This window comes from Zonotrichia leucophrys, chromosome Z (genome assembly GCF_028769735.1).
Source record: "Zonotrichia leucophrys gambelii isolate GWCS_2022_RI chromosome Z, RI_Zleu_2.0, whole genome shotgun sequence".
NCBI classification, from domain to species: Eukaryota; Metazoa; Chordata; class Aves; order Passeriformes; family Passerellidae; genus Zonotrichia; species Zonotrichia leucophrys.
This window is the reverse complement of record NC_088200.1, coordinates 16,267,841-16,289,884: the sequence shown is the minus strand read 5'-3', so window position 1 is coordinate 16,289,884 and position 22,044 is coordinate 16,267,841.

Sequence of the window (22,044 nt, the reverse complement as noted above, 5' to 3'; positions counted from 1 at the left end):
TTCTGAAATGTTATTAGTATGGTGGGGAAAGTGATAGCTTCTGGTATCCACAGAGAATACTTTCATTTTTTTCAATCATGTAAATTTCATTTGTTCAACATCTATAACGAGACAGAGGTAGCTTACAATAATTTACATTTCAATCTCCCAAATGCACATGAAGTGGAAAGCAGTTCTGTGACAATAAAATTTTATTAGCTGAGCTAAGTGTAATTTACAGTTAATATATGAAAAACTTCTCAGTTCACTTCATTCTGTCTGATAACACAGAAAGAGCAATATATTAACATAATGGATCTGTGAAGTGGTTAACACTGTTTACTCAACATGTCTATTACACGTGGAATTTTAATTTGAGGCTTTTTCAAGGAAATTGACATCAAAAATTGACAGTTATTGATTTGGCAGTAAGGTGATTTAACTGTTTTTACGTAAATAAAAAGAAAAATCCAATTAAACTTGACTTGCTAGCTGAACCATTTATCATTGACAGAATGGTGGGGGATGACTTCTGCCACACAATAATTTAGGAAAGGGAGAAACCCTTACTTTCCAGGTTATCTGCAGATACAGCAGATCAACAGGCATCTAGGCTTCCATCTTCTTAGTCAATGTATTATCTGTATGTCCACATCCCCAGGAGTACTTTACACATAATATTTTAGAATAACCAATTAGGCATTATAATCTAGTAAGCTGCCAGATGCACGCATAGTGCAGTTACCCTCTAAGTCTGGTCACAACTGAGATCCCAGAAGCACAAATAACATGGACTACACTGCAAGTCTGAGCATACTCAATAAGATTCCACATTCACAAAAAGTGTGATTAATTGATCATTGCATCAGGATCAGGTTCAAAAATTGCAGTTCATAAGTGCATATATATGGTATTAGAAAGCATTTTCATTAGTATTGTACATGGGTATAAATCTTTGTCAATAGGTGTCCCTGTGTATGCTGTATTGCCCATCAATATGCCAGGACAGAAGAGGTAGTCTTTTCTGATCTCTTTCTCCAAAGTTACTCTTCTTTGAGGGAAGGGAATTGACACAGTTTCAACTGATTTAATTTCATTATTGTGTGGAATTTGGAGTGAATTTAGTTTTAAATGTAAAGAATGTAAAGGTTTACAAGATATGCAAAAATATGCATATGCAAAAATATAAAAAATTTTTGTGTATTTTCAAATCAATAAAAAAATTCAGATTTTGGTCACGGGCTTGGCCATTCCTTTGACTCACTTCCTGTTTAGCTGTATTATCTAAACAAAGCCTAAGTACAAGAACTCTGTGCCTTTACTTTTTTAATATGGGCAATATACCAAGCTTCCTTGGTGATCCTGCTCCAAAGGTTTGCATTTTTTTTCTGGTTGCCAACTTGTACTCTCCTTCCTGGTGAGATTTGTTTTCCAGTATTTTCCACAACTCTTAATAGGTCTTTAGGCCATACTTTAGTATGACAAAATCAGATTGCTTAGATATGATACATTCTAAAGATATTATCTTTTATTTTTTCTATGTTGTTTGCAGACAGTAGTTAATAGATAGTAGGTATACATCCTAAAAAAAGTAGCTAACAGTTAACAACATGGCTGAAATCCTAAATTTTCTAAGGAAAATGAAGGTGAAAAAACAAAACCTCATATTCAGCTTTTCAAAAGCAGTGGTTCCCACAAAAAACATTAAAAAAAAATAATAACGAAGTTTGCTTCTAAGTTTAATAGTAAATGTAGATTACTAAATTGCAAGTCTTCTACAAAACCAGTATTACGTATGCCATGAATATAATCCTTGAAAATTGTACTTTCTGAGCCAGTGTGCAACTTAACTCCCTGTATATTCAGACACTCTATATTTAGCACACTGGTATTCTGGTGAAGCACAGTTAGTGGAGAAAGTTACAAAAGTAAATGCAGAAACAGCCCCACTCATTGCAAGAGTAAGACATCCATCTGTATTTAAAAGGTTACATACAGCATGGGTTTCAACTACCTATATAGTTCAAAATAACTTAAAGGATACAGTGTTGAGAGCTCAGTAATAAAATCATATCTAGCCCTCTTCCTAAATTAAATGGTAAATTGCATTAAACAGTAAATTTCATTGTTGGTAACTTCAGCATGAAATATTACTTAGAACTAATCCTCTTAGTTACTGCTTACTATTATTACTTAGTTACAACATATTTTGTTGATTAGGATAATGTTACTCTTAAATTATGAAAATGGATAAATACTTCCAATATTTTAGAGCAATTTGATAATGATAGTTGTTTCTCATGCCTTTCTATCATCACAGGAGCTTGCATGACAGGTTCTTTGTGCAGTCTGTAAGTATGATTTGTGGGAACTTTATCCTCCTAACTCATATCTCAACTTTATTCTCCTAACTCATATGTAGTCAACACAAACTGCAGACTTGCCAGTGGTCTTCAAGCACCACATTTCTTATAAACATATTTGCATTTATTTCCCAGACTGCTGATTTATAAAACAAAAGTGAATGATTTAAGGTGAAAGAAATATATGCCAAAAGTTATTGCAAGTAATACAGACCCATTTCATATATAGTAAGAATGCAGTAGATCATGGAAGCTATAATAAAATAATAAATATTCTTATAATCCCACTTTTTTGGTTTGGATTTGTCTTCCAAATTTTTTTTTCTTTCTTTCCCACTTGAAAGGGTATAGTATTTACCCCTTTAATGTCCATAAGGATACAGGCTTTCTACAATGGAATATTTCTCTTTGGAATATGTCTTCTAGGACAAGGAGTTGCACTTAGTAATGTCTCCAGTTTGGAATTCATGTCTCAAGTGAAGTGTATGTATATGGACAACAGAAGATCCTGTAGCAGCAAACCAGACTGGAATTTTTCAGCAGCCACTGGCCATAAATTTATTTTCCTTTCCTCTGCATGGTGAGCTCATTTGCTGCCTGTTGGCAACAGTCTTTGGTATGGGGTTGTGGAAGTGGAGGGCAGCACAGGAGACTCTCCTCTCTTGGATGGCTCCCGCACTGTCCTGGTTGAGGAGAGCACAGCGCTGCTCTGTAAAGCTGCAGAACACTTCTGTTTCCTCTCATTTGTCCTTCTTCTCATTAGGGCCTCCAGGGTGACTGAGCTTTTGTACTGCCCTTGCTAAAACTGCTCTGAAATGATACAGCCAGCTCCAAACCCCCAAAAAATGCTCATTACATTTTTAATTCACATGGCAAATGTAAATAACTGGTATGTCACCAGAGAGACTAATGTATGAAAACAAATTATACTTGATAACCCATTGCTGGCCCAAGTCAGACCCTTCACCTTACATCAAGAAAATAATGCCTCAGGAAATGTATGAGAACACTTGGCAAGTCAAAGGGGTTTTGTTAACATTTCACCAGTTTTATTTTGGGGCTTCTTTCCCCTAAAAAGGTATGCCACTAGTGACAAGCTATGTGTTCCAAAAACTACCTGTATGTTATCGGTTTAAAAACAACAGATCTCATGCACACATGAGACCTTCTATATTAAAACTCAGGCAAAATAAAATGTTCTGATTTGTGGATAAAGCCTGAAAAGCCTACTGATGACTCATCTTGAAGGAGCCAATGAAAAAATTACATAACCAAGGCAGCAACACTGGCATTCTCAAGACATTTTTATTATATTATTAGCACAGATTAGCAGTGAGGAAGGACTAAGGATTTTATTCATGCCTTAAAACATTATGTTTGCAGAATGCTTCACCAGACATAAGAGATGGTCTGTTTTGACTATTCTTGTGTCTATTCCTAGAAGATATGTTTATATTTATTTTCAGACTGATCCATCAGTCTGAAATGATTCATCAGTTGCAATGTTCTTTTCTTTCAGAGCTCCATCTTCACTATGCACTTAAAGCAGGATTTATTAAATATTTTTACAAAAAATTGAAGAAATAAGAAGAGAAGAATAATAAGACAATTCACAAATAAACCAAATTATGTTTTGCTGTTGGGCAACTAGTCTCAAAGATTCAGAAGAGAAATATTTTATTTGATCCCACCTTAGGTTTAATTTGACACTTTTCTTCTGCAGCTTCCATTCCACTGGAAATAGAAAGAGAATTTTTCAGGTCTAGAGGAAAATTGCTGCATGAATGTACTTATCTCTTGATTTTTTTATACAGCTTATACCATGAACTTGGTTATAAATTCATGGTACTGTCATTATTGAAAGAATGCACTACAACTTACGTACACCAAAAGATTAGAGTAATTCACTCCTACTACATATCTTATTGTACTCCTACATAATTCTCTTGCAGTAGACTTTGTCATTAAAACAGCAAAGCAACATTTTTTTATCAGCAACAGTGCACTGAAGATATAATACCCGTCCTAAAATTTTAGTCTTGGAGGTTTCTGTAACTATAAAAAATCCTTTTATTTTTTCTTAAAAACATCTATAGGGTTCTTATGTACTGAAGTATCCATGGCTTATGCTTGCTTGCTTTCTGCAACAGGATCTACTACTCCCTGTTTTATAGAACTACGGCTATCAGCCATTGCAGCACTGCATGTTAAATAAAAGTTTCTGTATTCAGCTCCACAAACAATTTTTCACCTTCTGAGGATTGCTAAGGTGAAGCATTGACATAAAGGCTTGCATTGTTTTAATATTTTTTTCAAATTTTAATTCCAAAGCTGAAAGTTTAGGAGGTGGAAGATATAAAGATATTGTGAATGTCAATAGTAATTTGTTTCTACTCTGCACTATTGAATACTTCTGATAGCAAAACTATAACTTTGCAGTACTTTAGCTCTAAAAGAGATTTCTCAGAAAGAGGTAGGTATATGTTGTGATGTTGTGTACTCTTGCTGGTTTAGAGAAAAAACCTGCTACTTAGTCATTTTTGTAAAGAGAAACAATTTCAGATTCAAGATAGTTAACAGACTTATAACACCAGCTTCTTTGCATTTCAATGCAGCAAATATGATTTGCCAAATAAAGTCTGTTACGTATAAGACTTATATACATTATATGAAGACACTGAAAAATCATATTGTAGGAATTAACACAGATGTATTACTATTAACTAATAATTTCTAAGATCTCTTGGAACCATGTTTTGTAGAATTGTAAAGTGTAAAGGAACGTGTCTTAAAGAAACTTGTCACAGCTCCTTTTTGTAGAAATCCAACACTCAATGTGCAACAAGCTGAAGAGGTGATCATGACAGTATTGCTGAAGAATGCAAAGAAATGTTTGCAAGGCTGTTAGGCTAGTAAAACTTGTGAGAGTCTGTCTGACAAAATGTTTTAAGCACAGAAGGCTCAAGAAAGTGCATACAAAGCAAGAAGTTGACAAAAGAGTATTGGTGACAGGAGAGAGGAACATATGTAAAAATGCATGAAGAGAGAGTGGCAATAAACTGGAAAAAGATTGGTGCCAAACTTCAGTATGGCAAAGAATAAGGAACTACCAGGTAAAGGGCTTCTGAAAGTGTGACTCTTGCAGACCCTTGAAATGGAGATAACATCTCAGCAGGCAACAGTGGGGCTAAGGGAAAGCCATGTAGAAGTGAGAGTATAGAGATGTCTGAGCTTGAAATTATGATTTTTTCTTTTTCCTTTTCATTCATAAAATTCTAGCAGTAAATGCTATACAATGTCCTGAAGCATGTGGTGTTGGTTTTTTTCAACCCAGCAAACTTCAGATTTTTTTAGAGTAATGCTATTATATTAGAATGATTGAAAAAACAATGACAATTTCATCCTCTATTCTCATATTTTGCAATGTTATTAGTCTAACTGGAAACTCATTTCTGACAGCCCAGGAGGTGTTCTTTCCTCACATTTCCAAGCTGGTTTGAGTGCATATGAGCAGGAATTTGGAACTTTCTGAACAACAGAAGGCTTCCAGCTGGTAGTTGATAGAAATACATCCTCATCCAAAACAGGAAGAATAGAGAGAGGCCAAAGTTTGCGGGACTATATATTAGTACAGCATGCATTACCCATATGTTTGCATACACAAAGATACTTCTGCATAGAAGCATTCTTTCAATATTAACATAGTCTACGTAAATGAAGAAAAGAAGCTTCTGTAATAAAAATAGAATGTTCTGTGTTACAACAAATGTCACCAAACATATCCACCTCCTGAGATACTACTCTCCATTTCAAAATGAAATTCAGGATACAGATGATGAGAATGAATGGGTAAATTGGAACTTTACAGCACGCTGTGATGATGTCCTGACACAAGAAAAGTCTTGAGTAAAACTTTCTTCTGTTGGACATCTGCAATTTTGGATTATGTGATTTTATATAACTGGGAATACTGCACATCAGATTACAGATGACTAGATATTAATTAATTATGTTACAAAAACCCATGACATTTTAAGCTTTGTATATTTCCTCCAGTATTCATTACATTTTGTTACAGAGTGAATATCCCCAGTATTTCTCACATAAATAACCAATGTGCTGTGTACAATGTAAACAAAACCCCATATCAAGCAGTTGTGTGTGCCACAAACAAGGACCTTCTACAGACTTGAACCAAATGTTTATAAAAAGAACTGATAACATTTTACAACCAACTCATTCTCAAAATTTTTTTTTTTTTTTGAGTATTTTTTCACCTGGAAGTGACTTCTTTATTAACATACCAGCCAGTGATTAGTACACCCTAAAGAAATAAATTTTATTGAATGAAAAAATCCCATGTTCAGGTATCATAGAAGGTACTGACTACTGCAACACAAGATAAGAATGAGTACTTCCAAAAAAAAAAACAAAAAAAAAAACAAAGCAACAAAAAAACCCCACAAACCAGCAACAACAATTAGAGGCACAGAAAGTGAAGTCATACTCTAGTCTCTATACATATAGGGTTCTTGATTTTTATGAGAGCTTTCTTGGTCATTTTTGCTAGTTTCTAGGGCAATTGGAATTCTGGTTTTGTTAATACAATAAAAATTCACTTCACCAACATGATAGAAAGCCACTAATACTATATGACTTTTATCACATTACTACCTTTTTCATGGCATTAGAAACTCAGTAGAGGACAGGAAAGTCACTGATCCTACAGCAAAGTCCTTAAAAGAAAATAACTGTTACTAGTGTGGTATGAAATATGTATTATTTCACAAGACTTACAGCTTTATTTGTTATATTACCTATTTCTGGTACAACCATAAATAGCTGATTATTGGTTTACTTGGGTTTTTTGGGGGAAGAAATTAGGTCTAAAGACTGATCTAACGACTGCTTAGACAACTAAAATATTTTCGTTTTGTGGATTTAATCCTTTCATAAATATATGGCATAGCCAAATGCTTAATAAAGTCCACTGTTACGGAGTGAAAAAGAGAGGTGCTTATGTGACTTCAATGCCGGGGCACCAGGGTAGCTATAGATCCAATGGTTTCAGGAACCCACGTCTTAAGAGAGGAACCCACTTGCCGCGGCAAAAAGTCCAAATATGGACCACACTGGACAAATTCAGACCAGCCTTTTTTGTTTATTAGTACATCAGCCTCAGAACATTGTTAGATGTTAACAGCATGCTGGTCTAAAGGAAAATGTCCCCGAAGGTGGGGTAAAACGGAATGACATAAAACCATCTCAGTTTAGATTTCAACCAATCACACCAAAACAAGACATATTGACAAGCTTTCCATCCAATCTTATAAAACATACGTAAGAGTAGTTAAAACAAAGACTGGTTCATAAAAGACAAAGAACAGAGCTCTATTCACAGTAACCTTCTAAAGATATACATTAAATAAACTTGTTGCCATCCTAAAGCCACATCTACAGAGTCCTATTGTTATTTGTCACGTCTATTGCTTGGGAAACTTTTCTGCTTGCTTGGGAAACTTTTCTGCTGTAACAGAACTTCGGGCCACATCCTGAGGCCTAAATACTCTTTTTTAACCATTTCCTAAAAACCCTCTAACTTTATGGATTCCCACATTCAACTTCCATATTCACATTTATTTCAAAATAACCTTCAAAAGTTATCTAATTTGACATCAGTCATAGAGTGTTTTCAAGTAATTTTCCTATTACCCTGATTGAGCCTTTAAGGAAGGACTTGGGAGAAGAAAACAAAATTACATTAAAAAAAATTTCCTATCCTAATGCAAATTTATTACTATCTAAATTAATTTTGTTAAAATTAGGACACAATTTTCTTTTTTGTTAAATCTGGGTAAATTTTCATCATTCAAAACAAGCTGTTACAAAAAAAATCTAGAGAACTCATTGACATTTTCCAGTTTACAACTTTTTAAAAGATAGCAAGTCCATCTGTTGCAAAATACCTACTTATTGAGGAGTAAGTTACATGTACAAGTGAAACTAAGCAACTGAGATTATTAGCCTAGAAACAGAACTACAGCATCAATATCCTGAATAATAACACTCAAAATTGAAAATAAACTGCAATTAACAGACAAAATATTTACAAACACAAATATTAAATCTGTATGCATAAATTGTTCTGTAACAAGTGGATACACTTTCCTCTGCTGTCAAGACACTGACACACAAGATTTTTTTCTTGCAGAGTGGATACTCAGCCTCTTGCAGAATTATTTAGCCATTACAATGATTACAGACTTTGACAGGACACGAATCTGATCCAGAATAAAAATTCCCCTGCCATTTTCAGGAGAAATGCTGTGTTTCTGGAACAATACTCTCAGACCTTAATGATTTGTTGACAGTATGCTCTCTATCCCAGGGCACTGTCAATATACAACTTATTAACTCTTAAAGGAGAAGACAGTTTGAAGTGTCATAAGTCTCAAGCTTTGCATTGTGTGCTAATTAGTTCATATTTATGCAGTTGTATGAATCAAGCTGGCTTCTGGTCACAATTACCAGCTTTTTATCTTGAAGTCATGGATATGAATCATACTGGAACGCTGCCTGCAAAGTTCTGCAGAGGGAAAAAATGTTGTCTACCCATTTGTCACCACCAATCCCTTAGAAAGACATTCTTCATTAGCATTCCAGATGTAGACTAGCTTCACATCGGTAATTATTTGATATTTTGGTATTAATTTTTAAACTGAAATTTCAATACCACAATTTGTTTAGCCATTGATGTCATCCTATCACCTTTCAAAGGAAATGAACATTTCCTTTAAAAACATTAGCTGCCTAAGCTTGTAAGGAATGGTTTGTACATTTCAGTCAAGTCAGTGATTAGTTACTTGCTATTAATAGAAATCTTGATTTGAATTTCATATTTTGCTTATTTAGTTTGGCCAGAACATTGCACAAAAATGGAAACATGTGTTTCCCTGACAGTGGTGTTGCAATCCCAGGAGTCCCAAACTGCATTGTGAAATGCAGTCAGTCATGTGGTGGTCAAAATCTACTTAGAGATGGTCTTTGGCCTTCCCATTGTAATGGTCCTTCTTTTGGGAGTGAAAGGTTCAGAAAGGCTCAGACTTGTATTGACGATCTCAATTCCAATAATGGAACGCTTTTTTACCCAGAACGTATGAGTAAAGAATACCATCTAGACAAAATGACCAGTGCCCAACACCACATATATATTCTTTCTACAATCTACATTATTTTGATCAAGAACTTGTTTGGTGATCAAATATTGCAAATTTCAGAAGGAAGTAGCACACTGCTGTGCAAACAGAAACAAACAAACCGACAAGACCACCCAACCCCCAACCCTGCAAGTCTGCAGAGCATCTTTGAAGCTCATTTTCAAAACTGACTAATTGTTGACATGTATCTAAATGTGACCTGTTTCATTAAGCTAAGCAAGCATGAGAACAGCACAGAGTGAAAAACACCAATACTTTCCAATATAATTACATACATATGTATGTGAGTATATGCATCAGATAAAAATCTACCAAAATAGTAGTAAATATGCAGTTAAATACAGACTCTATGCAGTTAAATACAGACTCTATCACTCAAAACCATGCAACTACACATGCATATAAAAAAAAAAAAAGGGAAGAAATAGAAGCCAATTATGTAGGCTGAATGGAACTAAATGTAAGTTATTACTCTGTACTGCATATTTCAAAAATATCAGTGTCTAAATTCTCTAATTAACTTTCTGATATACAAAAAACCCACATTGGTTTTGTATGTGTTTTCTCCCTTTCTCTCTTCCAGACATCAGGGTTTTCCTTCTATTTTCATTTCACCCAAAGATTTTCCAACAAACATTAGCCATTAGTAGGCAACAGCATTATCTCTCCTCTAATTTGTAAATCCACAGGTAGAAAAGGACTTTTAGACTCAAAATATCTGATATAAAAATATCAGATCGTTTTTGTAACATTATTTATGGTGTAAGAAAAATGTCTCTTGCTGTGGCCAGATCCCTGATCTAAACCTGAAAAAAACCCCACTTTTCTCTCTCAGAAAATCAGCAGTACTCTGTATCAATAGGTGGCCTCTTCCATGTAGGTACTTTTCTTGAGATCATCGTGTTGTCCAGCTGATTGGAACCAACACAGATAAAAATGATGCCCTGCTGCAGCAATAATCAGGCAAATATCACCTTCAGAAATAGTCAGGGATAGTCTTCAAAAAAACAAGTCAGTTAGGTATAAATTGCCAGAATTTTTTATGGTGTAAATAAAGGCACAAGTTAATTCTTAAGCTTAGCATATCCCAAAGATTTGTGATCCTAATGCACTTCGTTCTGCTGCTACAGACACTTGAGCTATCTCCAGCCAACCCTGCTGATTTTAAAATATATTTGAAAATATGGCTGTATGATCGAAGAGAGGTATCTGTGGCTTAGCTATGGTATTGTGGAGGAAGAAAATATCTCTCTGAGCAGGAAAATTTCTCTGTGAATTTATCCAATAGGTGATACCATAATTCTAACAGAAATGTTTGCTGAAGCATTTTTTGCTTGTCCACCACCAGGAGAGAATGAAAAATAAACTGCAAAGTAGAAATTACTGGGTAGTAGACAGCTCTGCTAGAAGCAGTCCTGATCACATCAATAAAAGATTGCATCAAAATGACAAAAAAAAAAAAAAAAAACAAGTATGCAAATATTTCTCATTTTCATGCTCATAGAATCAGAGAATCATACAAACTCCTGAGTTGGAGGGACCCATCAGGATCACCAAGTCTGACCCCTGGCCCCTGCACAGCACTGTCCCCAAGAGTTCCACCACGTGACTGAAAGCATTGTTCAAATGCACCTTGAACTCTGTCAGGCTGGTGCTGTGACCACTCCTCAGGGGAGGCTGATCAGTGCCCAGCTCACATGTGATGAGGTCTCTCTGTAGGGCCTCTCTTAGCCTGGGGGAGTTGACAGCTCCTCACAATTTTCTGTCACCTTTGATCTTATTTAGCGCTCAATTGAGTAATGCATCCAAATCATTTATGAAGATATTGAAGATAGTTGAGCTGAGGATGGAGCCCTGTGTAACCCAAAAACTGACAGGCCACCAGTCGGATTCACTACAAGTTTGTACCCAACCCATGAGCTCACCCAGTTGCTCACCCACTGCATTACACGTTTACCCATATGTGAGATGGACATTTTTTCCAGGAGTATACTGGGAGAAACAGTGTCAAAAGCTTTGCTGAAGTCCAAAAATCTTACATTTAAGATTAAGATTAAGATTAAGCCATTACATTTGGCTTTCCTAGATCAACTACCTAAACTAAAATGATGCGAGGGTGAGGTACAAATAGAAAGAAGCTCTGGTTTAGTGAAGTCAAGCTACAGTGATAGAATACACATAGAAAACCAAGTCAGTCAGACAGAGTGTAAAAATTATCAGTCATACTCAATTCCCAGATAAACTGTTTGTACAACAAAATAATCAAAATTACTCAATAACATATTCCAAAGGAGTTGTGCATTTCAAATTTTGTTTCAATATCTAAAAGGTCTCTCCTCAAGGGACTCTTAAGTCCTTCAGCTGGACCAAAAAAAAAAAAAAAGGAAAAGTGACTTCATGACTAAAAAACTAATAAAACTCTAAAAGGTAAAATAACAATATCATGGTTTCCAGGAACAAAGGTCTTGTCAAACAGGTTGTCTGTCTTTGTCTTGACTAGGTTATAAAGGATGCAAATATAAGTAACTCTGTCATTATTGTGTATCTGAACCTCTTTGTTGCATTTGGCATGAGATTATGATTTTAAAAGCTTCCCTTATATGAAATTAGCAGAAAACCCAGACAGTTAATTTGGAGATATTCAGAAATTTGCCAACACTGTAATAATTTCCTAGCAGCAGAGAATTTATTTTTGTAAATCAGTTAAGTTATATGTTAGGGATTGTGAAGAATGAAAGCAGCTTGTGCAACAGCTTCATTTCTTTAACCTGAAGATATTGTTGGACTACTAAATGTTGTTTAATGTTTTCAGTTATTATCTGATGATAATGAGCAACACAGTTTTGGTTACATATGAACAATTATTTGATTGAAGAGACATTGTCCGGCCTGTTAAAATGGTGGGATATTACTTACCCAGAGTTCTGTCCTCAGGTTTATGGTAATCACTGGAAGTATAATTGAAAGATAATGGAACTGACCACTATATTATGAAAATAACGCATTTTTAACACTCTGACCTATGTGAGCTAATAAAGGGAAGACTCATCACTATTCCCCTTTTATGAACTACATATGCAAAATAAATTAGAACTTTTGTTCTTTTCAAGACCTTCTTATTAAAATCACAAAATAACATTATTATATTGCTGGAAGAGAAACTAGAGAAATTTTCTCTGGAGAAGTTTCAAAATAAAATGGAGTGTCTTACTATTAAGGTCAATTACACACTGAAAAAAACTTTCCAAAATATGTGATGAATTCATTCTACTTAACAATTCCAAAATGAGATTTGGTATATCTCTTAGAGCTAATCTGAAGGAGCTTCAGAGAAAAATAAAATGTTGGTTATACGTGACAGCAGAGATAGGTACCAAAATCGAACAGAAGTTTCTAGTAATGGACTTCCACATTTTATCTCTTTCCTCTAAACTGGCCTGACTGGACCAGCTACACTGTTACATACTGATTCCAAATTTATATTTTCAGCTGGACAACAGTGGATTTAAAGAAAGAAAACCCTGTAAAGAAGATACTAAAAATGGTTATATTGATGTCCCTGTTTCTGAAGAGTGTGGTACATTGTTGTTGAGATGGAATGAGATGGGATCTCTCTTCTAAATCATGTTTTCAAATTTTACTTGGAGGACCACTTAGATCTGGAAGAGGTTAGTACAATCAGTCTTGGACAGCTGCTATGACCATGTCTATACATAACATAATCTTTGCCTTTTCTTTGTTAGCCTCCCAAAATCCCTTCTGATGGTACTTATCTTCTACTTATCTTACTTATCTAATATCTTGCGTCGCTGTCATGATTTAATGTAGGTTTGGTTTTTAGCTGAGAAGGGGAGTCAACGATGAAGTAGTTCCCTACGGGGACCCGGTGGAACCAATCAGCTGGCTAATTTGAAAGATTGACCTAGTTAAACCACTTAACAGAGCAGGATACGCCTCTGTGAAAACACACTTAAGGACCGGCAAGCCCGTGAGAAGTTTTCTTGCTTCTGGCCTTTGAACAGGCGGCCTTCGAGCAGGGTGGTGATCGGGCTGGCCCCGTGCGGCCTGCACGGTCTGACGGGGCCGAGCCAGGCCAGGCTCTGCTGCGGCCCTGGCCCCTTCCCAGCGGGGCAGCTGCGGTCCCTTCCCCGGAGAGCTGGGCCCCTTCCCGGCGGAGCCCACCTGTCCTTGGGAGCAGCCTTGCAGCCGGGACCAGCGCCGGGAGTGGCCCCACCCAGATTTAATTGTTAGTAAGAAAAGGGAAAAGGATTGAACAATGAAACAATTGTGTGAAACAATATATGAAGTATTCTCTATGCTTTGCCACTTAATTTGTACGTAAATGTGTATTCAATTAACGTTTTTAAGATGTGGTTATTCACGGCTCTAAATTTAATATGAGCAGTAAGCAGTAGTTCCAACAACAAAAGGTACAGCAGAGAGGTTTAGCATCTGGAAAGGAGTTCAGCAGGGCTGTGCTATGCCACTGCATCTGTTCAGGCTTTATACTGAAATGGTAAGGCACACTTATCCTGAGGGTTACAACAGAGGAATTCAAATTAAAGGAAGCAAATTCTGTAATATCAGGTATGCTGCTGATGTTGTCCTTATTACCGAGTCTGAAGAATCACTTTGCAAGCCAGTAATGAGAGTGGCTGCGGCTAGTTCAGACTGAGACTATCTAGGAATGTAAAAAAGACTGGGGAGTGACATAGAGGACTGGAAAGCAAAATATTACAAAAATAACACAAAAATAAGATCAGGAAGTCAGACAAATAAAGAGTCTTCACAAGGTTTTCCTTGTAGAAATATGAAATTGAACTATACCCAGAAGATTTTAGATGAGCTGTGGAATAAATAAACAAAATAAGGCTGGGAAGAAAATTGAACCATTTTTTATTTCTGATGATGTGTCTAATCTGACAGCAAGCAGTAAGTCATGGTCATAACTTTCATTTTCACTTTTATTTTACTCTCCTGATTTATATTGTTAAAAAATATGAGCGATCTTCTATTCTTTAAGCATTTTCTGTTTGTTTGTTTATTTGCTTGAATGTATTTATGATGAAAGTATATGTGTGGAAGGATGGTATTTTCCCAAAATTTTGATGAAAACTCAACTAATAGACAACAAGTATAGCAAGTATATTTGTATGTTTTACAAACCCTAATTTCATCTTTATTTTAAAAAAAGATACTATGTTGGCTGACAACTACTATTAAGTAATTGACACAGCTGGAGAATTTGCATTCATTCAAACTGCATGTATGGAATACAGAACTTCCAAGACTATGGATCTACTTTGTCTCTTCTATCTATTTTTAAGAGAAAATATACCATAGTTTCGTATTTTGACTATTTTGAATAAATTGAAAAGATAAGGGTAACAAAAATATTCTGCACAAAAAGAAGGAAACAAGAAAAGGTAGCAATCATAAGATAAAAGTGCAGGCTACACCAAAGTAAATCAGGTAAGCATTTGTTACTGACAAGTAAAGTAGAGACAGTAATCCACAGCTGATACAAATCTATGAAATTCTGACTTCTGGAGAATCGCATAATCTTACCGTGCCTGCAAACCTTTTGGGCTGTGTTACATGAAGGTAAACAAGAGGAATTTTGCTTATTTTTTCAGACTAATAGAGTTTTATAACTAAATAAATACTGTAAATAATTATTTCAGAAAACTACTTGCATGTTTCTACAGCAGAGTCTTTTCTGAAGATATGGTGCTTAGAATATAAGTCTAATGAGAAATAATCAAGATTAGAACTATAGTTTCTCTTGCCCACATTTTCCCCATTTCTGCCTCAAGGGGATGCCTGTATGTGGTGGCTGTATACACCAAGAAACTCATGAGAATCAGGTACTTAGAACTGACAGCTGTAATTCCTGGCTGAAAAACTTGAATTACTAGACCTGAGCTTTTCAGAAATTTTTCTTCCTGTGAGTCAAAAATATTTCATTTTTAGATATAGGTTGTCTGTGTCTTCTGGATTATAGCCTGTGCTAACTATGTCTCCAAACTGAAAAACAAAAACCAAAAAAACAAAAAAACCCAACCAAAAACCCAACCAAAACCAACCAAACAAACAAAAACAACAACAACAACAAAAAAAAAAAAAAAAAAACCAAAACAAAACAAAAAAAAGCCCAAGTCTAGAACAGGAAATACAGGAAATTAAATTCTAAAAGTGATTTTACACAAATATTCAATACAGTACTCATTCAACATCATTTTGTTTGACACAATGGCAATTAAATACATCATGCAGTGTACTAAGTGCCAGTAATAATATTTGATTGTAATTTAAGGGTAATTTGAACAAATAGCATAACAACATGATGCAATATAATTACAAAATAATAGAATGGGATGATGTAAAATAAGAATTGACAGAGAATTTCACCTTCCTACACATTAGCTCTTTTCTGAGTTCAGTTTTAAATTGCTTTATGTTTAAATCCTTTGCACACGTGCTTCAGGGCCTGGAGGCTGCAGTGAGAATAATCAAATCAATTTTCTCTCCAGCCCCACTTTGGGTGACATACTAATATTCTCTTAAAAATATGCCATGTGTTCTGAACATATGTATGTACACAATCATGTATTGCCATGTAAAACTGAAGAAATACATACTATAGTTCTGTATAAAATTTTAGAAGTTCACTGGAGCCTTTGGTCTGACAAAAACTGCTGCATTTTCATGTTTATTTAAATATTCATGCCAGTTTCTTAACAGGAGAATATATTTCATTCATGTACATAGAGGATAACTGGGTAGCTGCATTAGTAAGTTTTCATCTTTCTCCCTGTATTTCCAAGTATGTATATGCACACATATGCTTTGTGCATGTATGTTTAATGAATATTGAGCAGGGATGTGTGTAAAGATATGCATCTATACATATTTATGTTCTTAGGTAGGTAGAATATAATAAAAAAAAACATTTGGCCATGAAAGCAATGGTGTTAAAACAATTTTATAAGGGGTTGTTTCAAAGACAGCCCAAGTGAGAAAGTGCACTAATAGGACAAGAATCATCCATGTTTCTGATCAGGTTGTATTTTAGGCTTTTCTTTAATGCAGAGTTATATGAGATAGAATAAGTTGATCTAGAACAGCCTCCATCACTGTGAACAGGTATTCTGTCTCTTGTTAATGGCAGGTCACTATTATCAGTAGGACAAAGGCTGAAGCTATCACAGTACATCTGAAATATTCTTTTCACTGTGATGAGATGACACGTTTGAGATTTTTCATCATGGGCTGTTTATTTTCTCATGTTCTTTGGGATTAAATACATATGATTTATAACATATTTGTGTTGCTGAGAAGCAACTGTGGATGCTGGATTTAACTGGTTCCATGTGGAACTTGAAATGAATGAACAGACTGCATTTCTCTGGAGTCTGTATATGTATATCTCAAATATATATATGGCATATATAAATACTCAAAGTGTCATTTTACAAGACTGGGTAAACTGAGTCAAGAAACATTTGTGAAGAGATGACAATACTGAGGTGCACATCGCCCTTTCCTCAATATTGATTTTTGCCATTTTCTTCCTTTAGCTAGATTTGAAAGACTTTTTGTTGAAAACGCCTCCAAAGAAACCAATAGGATTTAATTGAAAATATCCTCCTCAAGGAATAGATTCTATTTTTCCATTTTTTCTGAGGATAAATATATTGTTACTTTAACATGAAAGATGTTAAGAAAAGTGGTTTTTTTCCCTCAACATTCTCTTGTTGAGGGAAAAAAAGGACTTCATTATAGCCCAATTCATCAAGCTGATTTTTTCCAGTTCTTGTTTTTTTCTTGCTATTGTCTTTGGTTGTTGAGTTTTAAAGCAGTGTTTCTTACATCCACGTGGCACAAATTATTTTGCTATTACCTTAGATTTGTATTCATTGCATGTTTGTGTGACTTTATTGTTGCTCAGCATTATTGCACCCCTAAGAGGATGTCTTTTATTGTATTGTATTAGCTGCAAAGGTAGAAATACTTCATTTTGAAATTTGTATTTTTTCTGCAAACACTCTGGTGGAGAACCAAAAAGTCAGTTTAAATAAATTGTTCTTGCTTTTCTAGGCATCTTTTCTCAAGAACACTCTTATTCCATTAGTTTTGCCCTTTTTTAACCAACAAAAGTACTTTTCAATCTTTCTTAAAGGCTTTTAATACTAATGCTAGAAGAAGGAAGATTGTAAGCTGTATGTAAACAAATACAGGAGATTTATATCTTGATTAATCTACAGCAGACTCCAAACTACAAACACTAATAAACAGTTTTCTTTCCACCTGCATATTCCTCATCTTTCTTATACCTTGGAAAACAAGGTAAAGCTTCTTTTCAGCTCACTCTATAGAAATAGAGTGAGGCCTCTCTTAGAAAGACAGTGTTAGGCCTCTCTCTCTATAGAAAGACAGTATAGGCCTTTCTTATAACCTTTATACTAAGTACTAGTCCCTTAAGAACTTCACATTCTAAAAATCAATGTGTGTCAAAGTTCTGCATGTATAAAATCCACATTTTCTCATACAAAATCTAGGTGGTAGTAGTGCCTTGCAAAAGCTTGTGTTAGTTTGAGCATGTGTTTTGTTATGCATATCCCCCGAACTCTTCAGAAGAGTCTGAAGATCTCCCTCAGTGAGTATTTAAGGTAGGGAATATTTGTATCTTATTGAGTAGCTGTAGTGTGCGTGACTTGAAATTCACTGAAACTAAGAATAATCCTTACTCTTTCTGTCGCACAGAAAATTTCATTTTCCAGGCCAAGATACACCTCTTCAGTTCAACTAGTGTTTAGAAATTGTACATAAAATACTTTGGACGCAATGACAGACCCATGTTCCTAATGGAGTTTTACACTATTATTATGTGACTCATTACTTTGTTGCTGAGAGATTTTAAACATGAAATATTCTTTAAAATCGGTAATCTATTCTTTATATACACTATATTTTTAATATAGTAGAAACAGACAACTTTTTCTTGTCTGAAAACAGGTGTTCAAAGTAGCTTATTACACAAAGAGGTACAAAACACTTGCATTGTCTCTTAAATCCATTATCTTTTAGAGGAGTAATAAAAATGGAGCATGGAAAATCAAATTCTATCCAGTAATGCATAACTTTTTCCAAGCCATCTCTATATTAAGGTAACAAAACAGTAGTAAAAAGTTGGAAAAAAGGTAAGCAAAAAGATGAAAAAGCATTGATCCTCTTCAGTGTATTCTTTGGAATTTCAGCATAACAATAAACTCTGAATCTTTAAATAAGACCAAAATTACTTTACTTTTACTCATTATCTACTTTTCATTGAAAAAAAAATTTTCTTTGCCTAAGTAAAGGATTAGAAAAATGTGAATTTTGTTTGCTGCTTTGTTCCTTTTCCCCTTTCTGAATTATTCATATGTTGAGAAAAATAATTGTTACAGAGAAAAAAGTCCCAGTGATATTTTTAAAAATGCATCATCATTACAAGAAAATGTTAATCCCTTGCATAATGCAAATTGTGAGACTCTGTACGCCTAATGAGAAATTTGCGCAATATACACAATTTTTAATGAGAAAATTCTTCCCTCAAAAAAAAAAACAAAAAAAAAAAAAAACAAAAAAAATTTTTTTGAGGAATATTGAGGAAATAACAAAAAGCAAGATCTCTAACATTAATGTAGCACATATTCTGATACTTATCCCGGCTACATATACTTCTAAAAAAAATCCTAGAGCTGGTGAAGAGTCAGATAGCTCTTGTGACTGCTCCAACACTAGTGATGGTTGAGAGTGATGTTTTCAGTCACGTCAGGTCAGGTCTACATTGACACCTTTTCAATCCAGCACCAGTCGAAGCTGGTTCTGAACTAACATTTAAAACTCTGTTATCAAACTGTTATACTTACTCCTCCATCTCCAAGATACACATTATTCCACTCTTAACGAAGTTGAGGTATTCCTAAGGTTTCCTTTCACTTTCCTAGGCACTCTTTATCTTTTGCATACAATGACAACTTCTCCCTTCAAAAAAGTGTTTTGGATTAGTCATTGAATCACTTGGCAAATCCTTCTGCTGGTACTTCAACACTTTCAAGATACAGTGCTAAGGAAAGCCTACAGTAAGAAACGGCTGTTAGCTGTTTGACCTCTCCACCAAGTAGAAGGAAGCCTTGAAAAATGGTTTCCTGTTTGTCTTGTAGATGTTTCACAACCAGATCATCACTCTTTTAGAATTTGTGAACAGTAGGACCGGTATGTGAGGACAATAGGGACATGTTTCTTACATCTGGTAAGAGAGCTCTAAGTGGCACAAAGACCATGTTTAATGCCTGTTGGAGATATATTTCTGAGGGGGAAAAATGGAATTACTAATAGGATATCTTTAAGGCATGTATTTGTACAAAAGGCATCCCATTAAAGAAAAGGCATGCCTTATGGAGAGAAAAGTTCCTTTCATGGTCAAAACAGTTCTCTGCAACAGTCATAAATCATTCATGGTATTGTTAGGCATTTCTCATTGTTAGTCTTAATATTTTCTGTCTATATTGATTAACTTGTTTTCTTTTAGGGTTGCTTCCTTTATTTCATTTCTTTTATCTTGTCTTTAAGTCTACTTCTGATTCTTGAGTCTAGTAACAAAAAAAATTAGTTTCTGTTTGATTGATTTATTTTGTTACTCCCTCCAACTTTGAAAATGGCCTTAGTCCTTTTGGATTAATGGTTATTTTTCCATGTAGCCTCAAAACTAAAAGAAATAAAAAAAATTGTAGGTTTTAGTTTTCAATCACTTACAGTGTTATCTAAATTATGACACAAACTTATTGCTTGAAGTGTTAAAGCTTTTCCCCAATTGTACCTTTCTTTTTTCCTAGACAGTTTTCTAGGATGTTGAGTCAGGTTTTTTTTTTTACTGAGAAAAATACATTAAAATATCACTAGTGCAGCCTTTCTCCAATTCCTCATTTCCATTTTTACATTGTTAATTATTAATTGGTTCTTGAAATGGTAATTTTAAAATGTTGATTTATAGTGACTCTTTTATTTTAACAAAATAAACATTTGAATATCTATGTAGGATTATTTTTTTAAGCTTTCTCCTTTTATTTTGATGGAAAGCTGTTACTGCATTTCAAATTTCAGACATATGCTAAACATAATTCTAAAGGCAAAAGTCAATTTTAAAGTATCCAGTAAAAATCTTTTAATTTTTTCAAATACCTATCATTTTTTATCAATTTATTCTGTGGCAGCACCCAAGTGGCTTCTGTGTAGTAGATGCTGGAGAAACAAAATTGTGTTCCTCTCCAAAGATACATCTAGTCTTTCACTGACAAATCAAGCCCAGTTAATCAGATGTTTACAAGCTTACTGTTGTCATGCTCAGGAGCTAATATGATGCAAGAGAACAAAAAATACAGTCCTATTATCAAAGAGTATGAAGTAAGGAAAAAGGATAACAGGATCACACAGTTAAATTCACAGTTTCACAGTAAGGCCACAAAAGAGTGCTGCACTGCATTTGATTAATCTGAATTTCACTGTACGTCAAACTATAAGGCTCTCCATGAAATATTTTGGTTTGAAATAGTGTTTATACTCTAAATCACAGGACTTCTTTCACAGGATAAAAAATCCACTATTTTGTTCTGACACATAGCCAAATCCATTATTGCCTCATTCCACCTTATTTTTCATTATTATATCCTTTCACCTTTTTTTGAGTTTGTTTACTGTAGAAATGAAGTCATTTAGCTATCTTTCCTGAGTTCTTTCTACTAAAATGCATCAAAGCAAAACCTGTTTCATAAGTAGTTTCAATGTGTTGGCCTCCATTCACTGATTTTTGCTGGTTGCTAAACAGAAGCATCCATTTCAAAAAGTAGTTCTCATATTATCTTCTCAGAGACTGTCATCGAGTTACCCTTTGATGTCCTCTTTGATAAAATAAGTAAATAGACCTTCTGGACTCTTTCATTACAAGATATGCCTTCCAATCCTTTAATCATGCCCACAGCTCTTCTCTGAACTTCCTCAAATATATTAGTATTCTTCCTGATAGCTGACCTTAAAAGGTTTTGGAGCTATCATCATCACTTAGGCATCAGTGTTTCCTTACAGGAATTTCATATATATTGGCTACTGACAAAACACCCCACAATTCACTTTTGAAGTATGGAATCCCACTGTTCTTTCTAACTAGTAGGAAGAATTAAGGAAAAAAAAAAAAAGGAAGAAGGAAGAAAAGAAATCTTCATGCCTTGTAAGGGGGCTTTTTTTCCTTTTAGCATTCAGGTTGCAAGTCAGTGCTACTGCCGTAGGAGAGTAGCCCAGAATTGCATTACCTGAAAGGCAGTTGCATTGAAATTGTAATGCAGAATTAGAAAACATATTGTTGCTTGAAGCGCGTTAATGTTGATTTACTACCCAATAAATACAAAAAGCTTCCACTGAGGCTTACAGGCCAATGGAGAGAAACA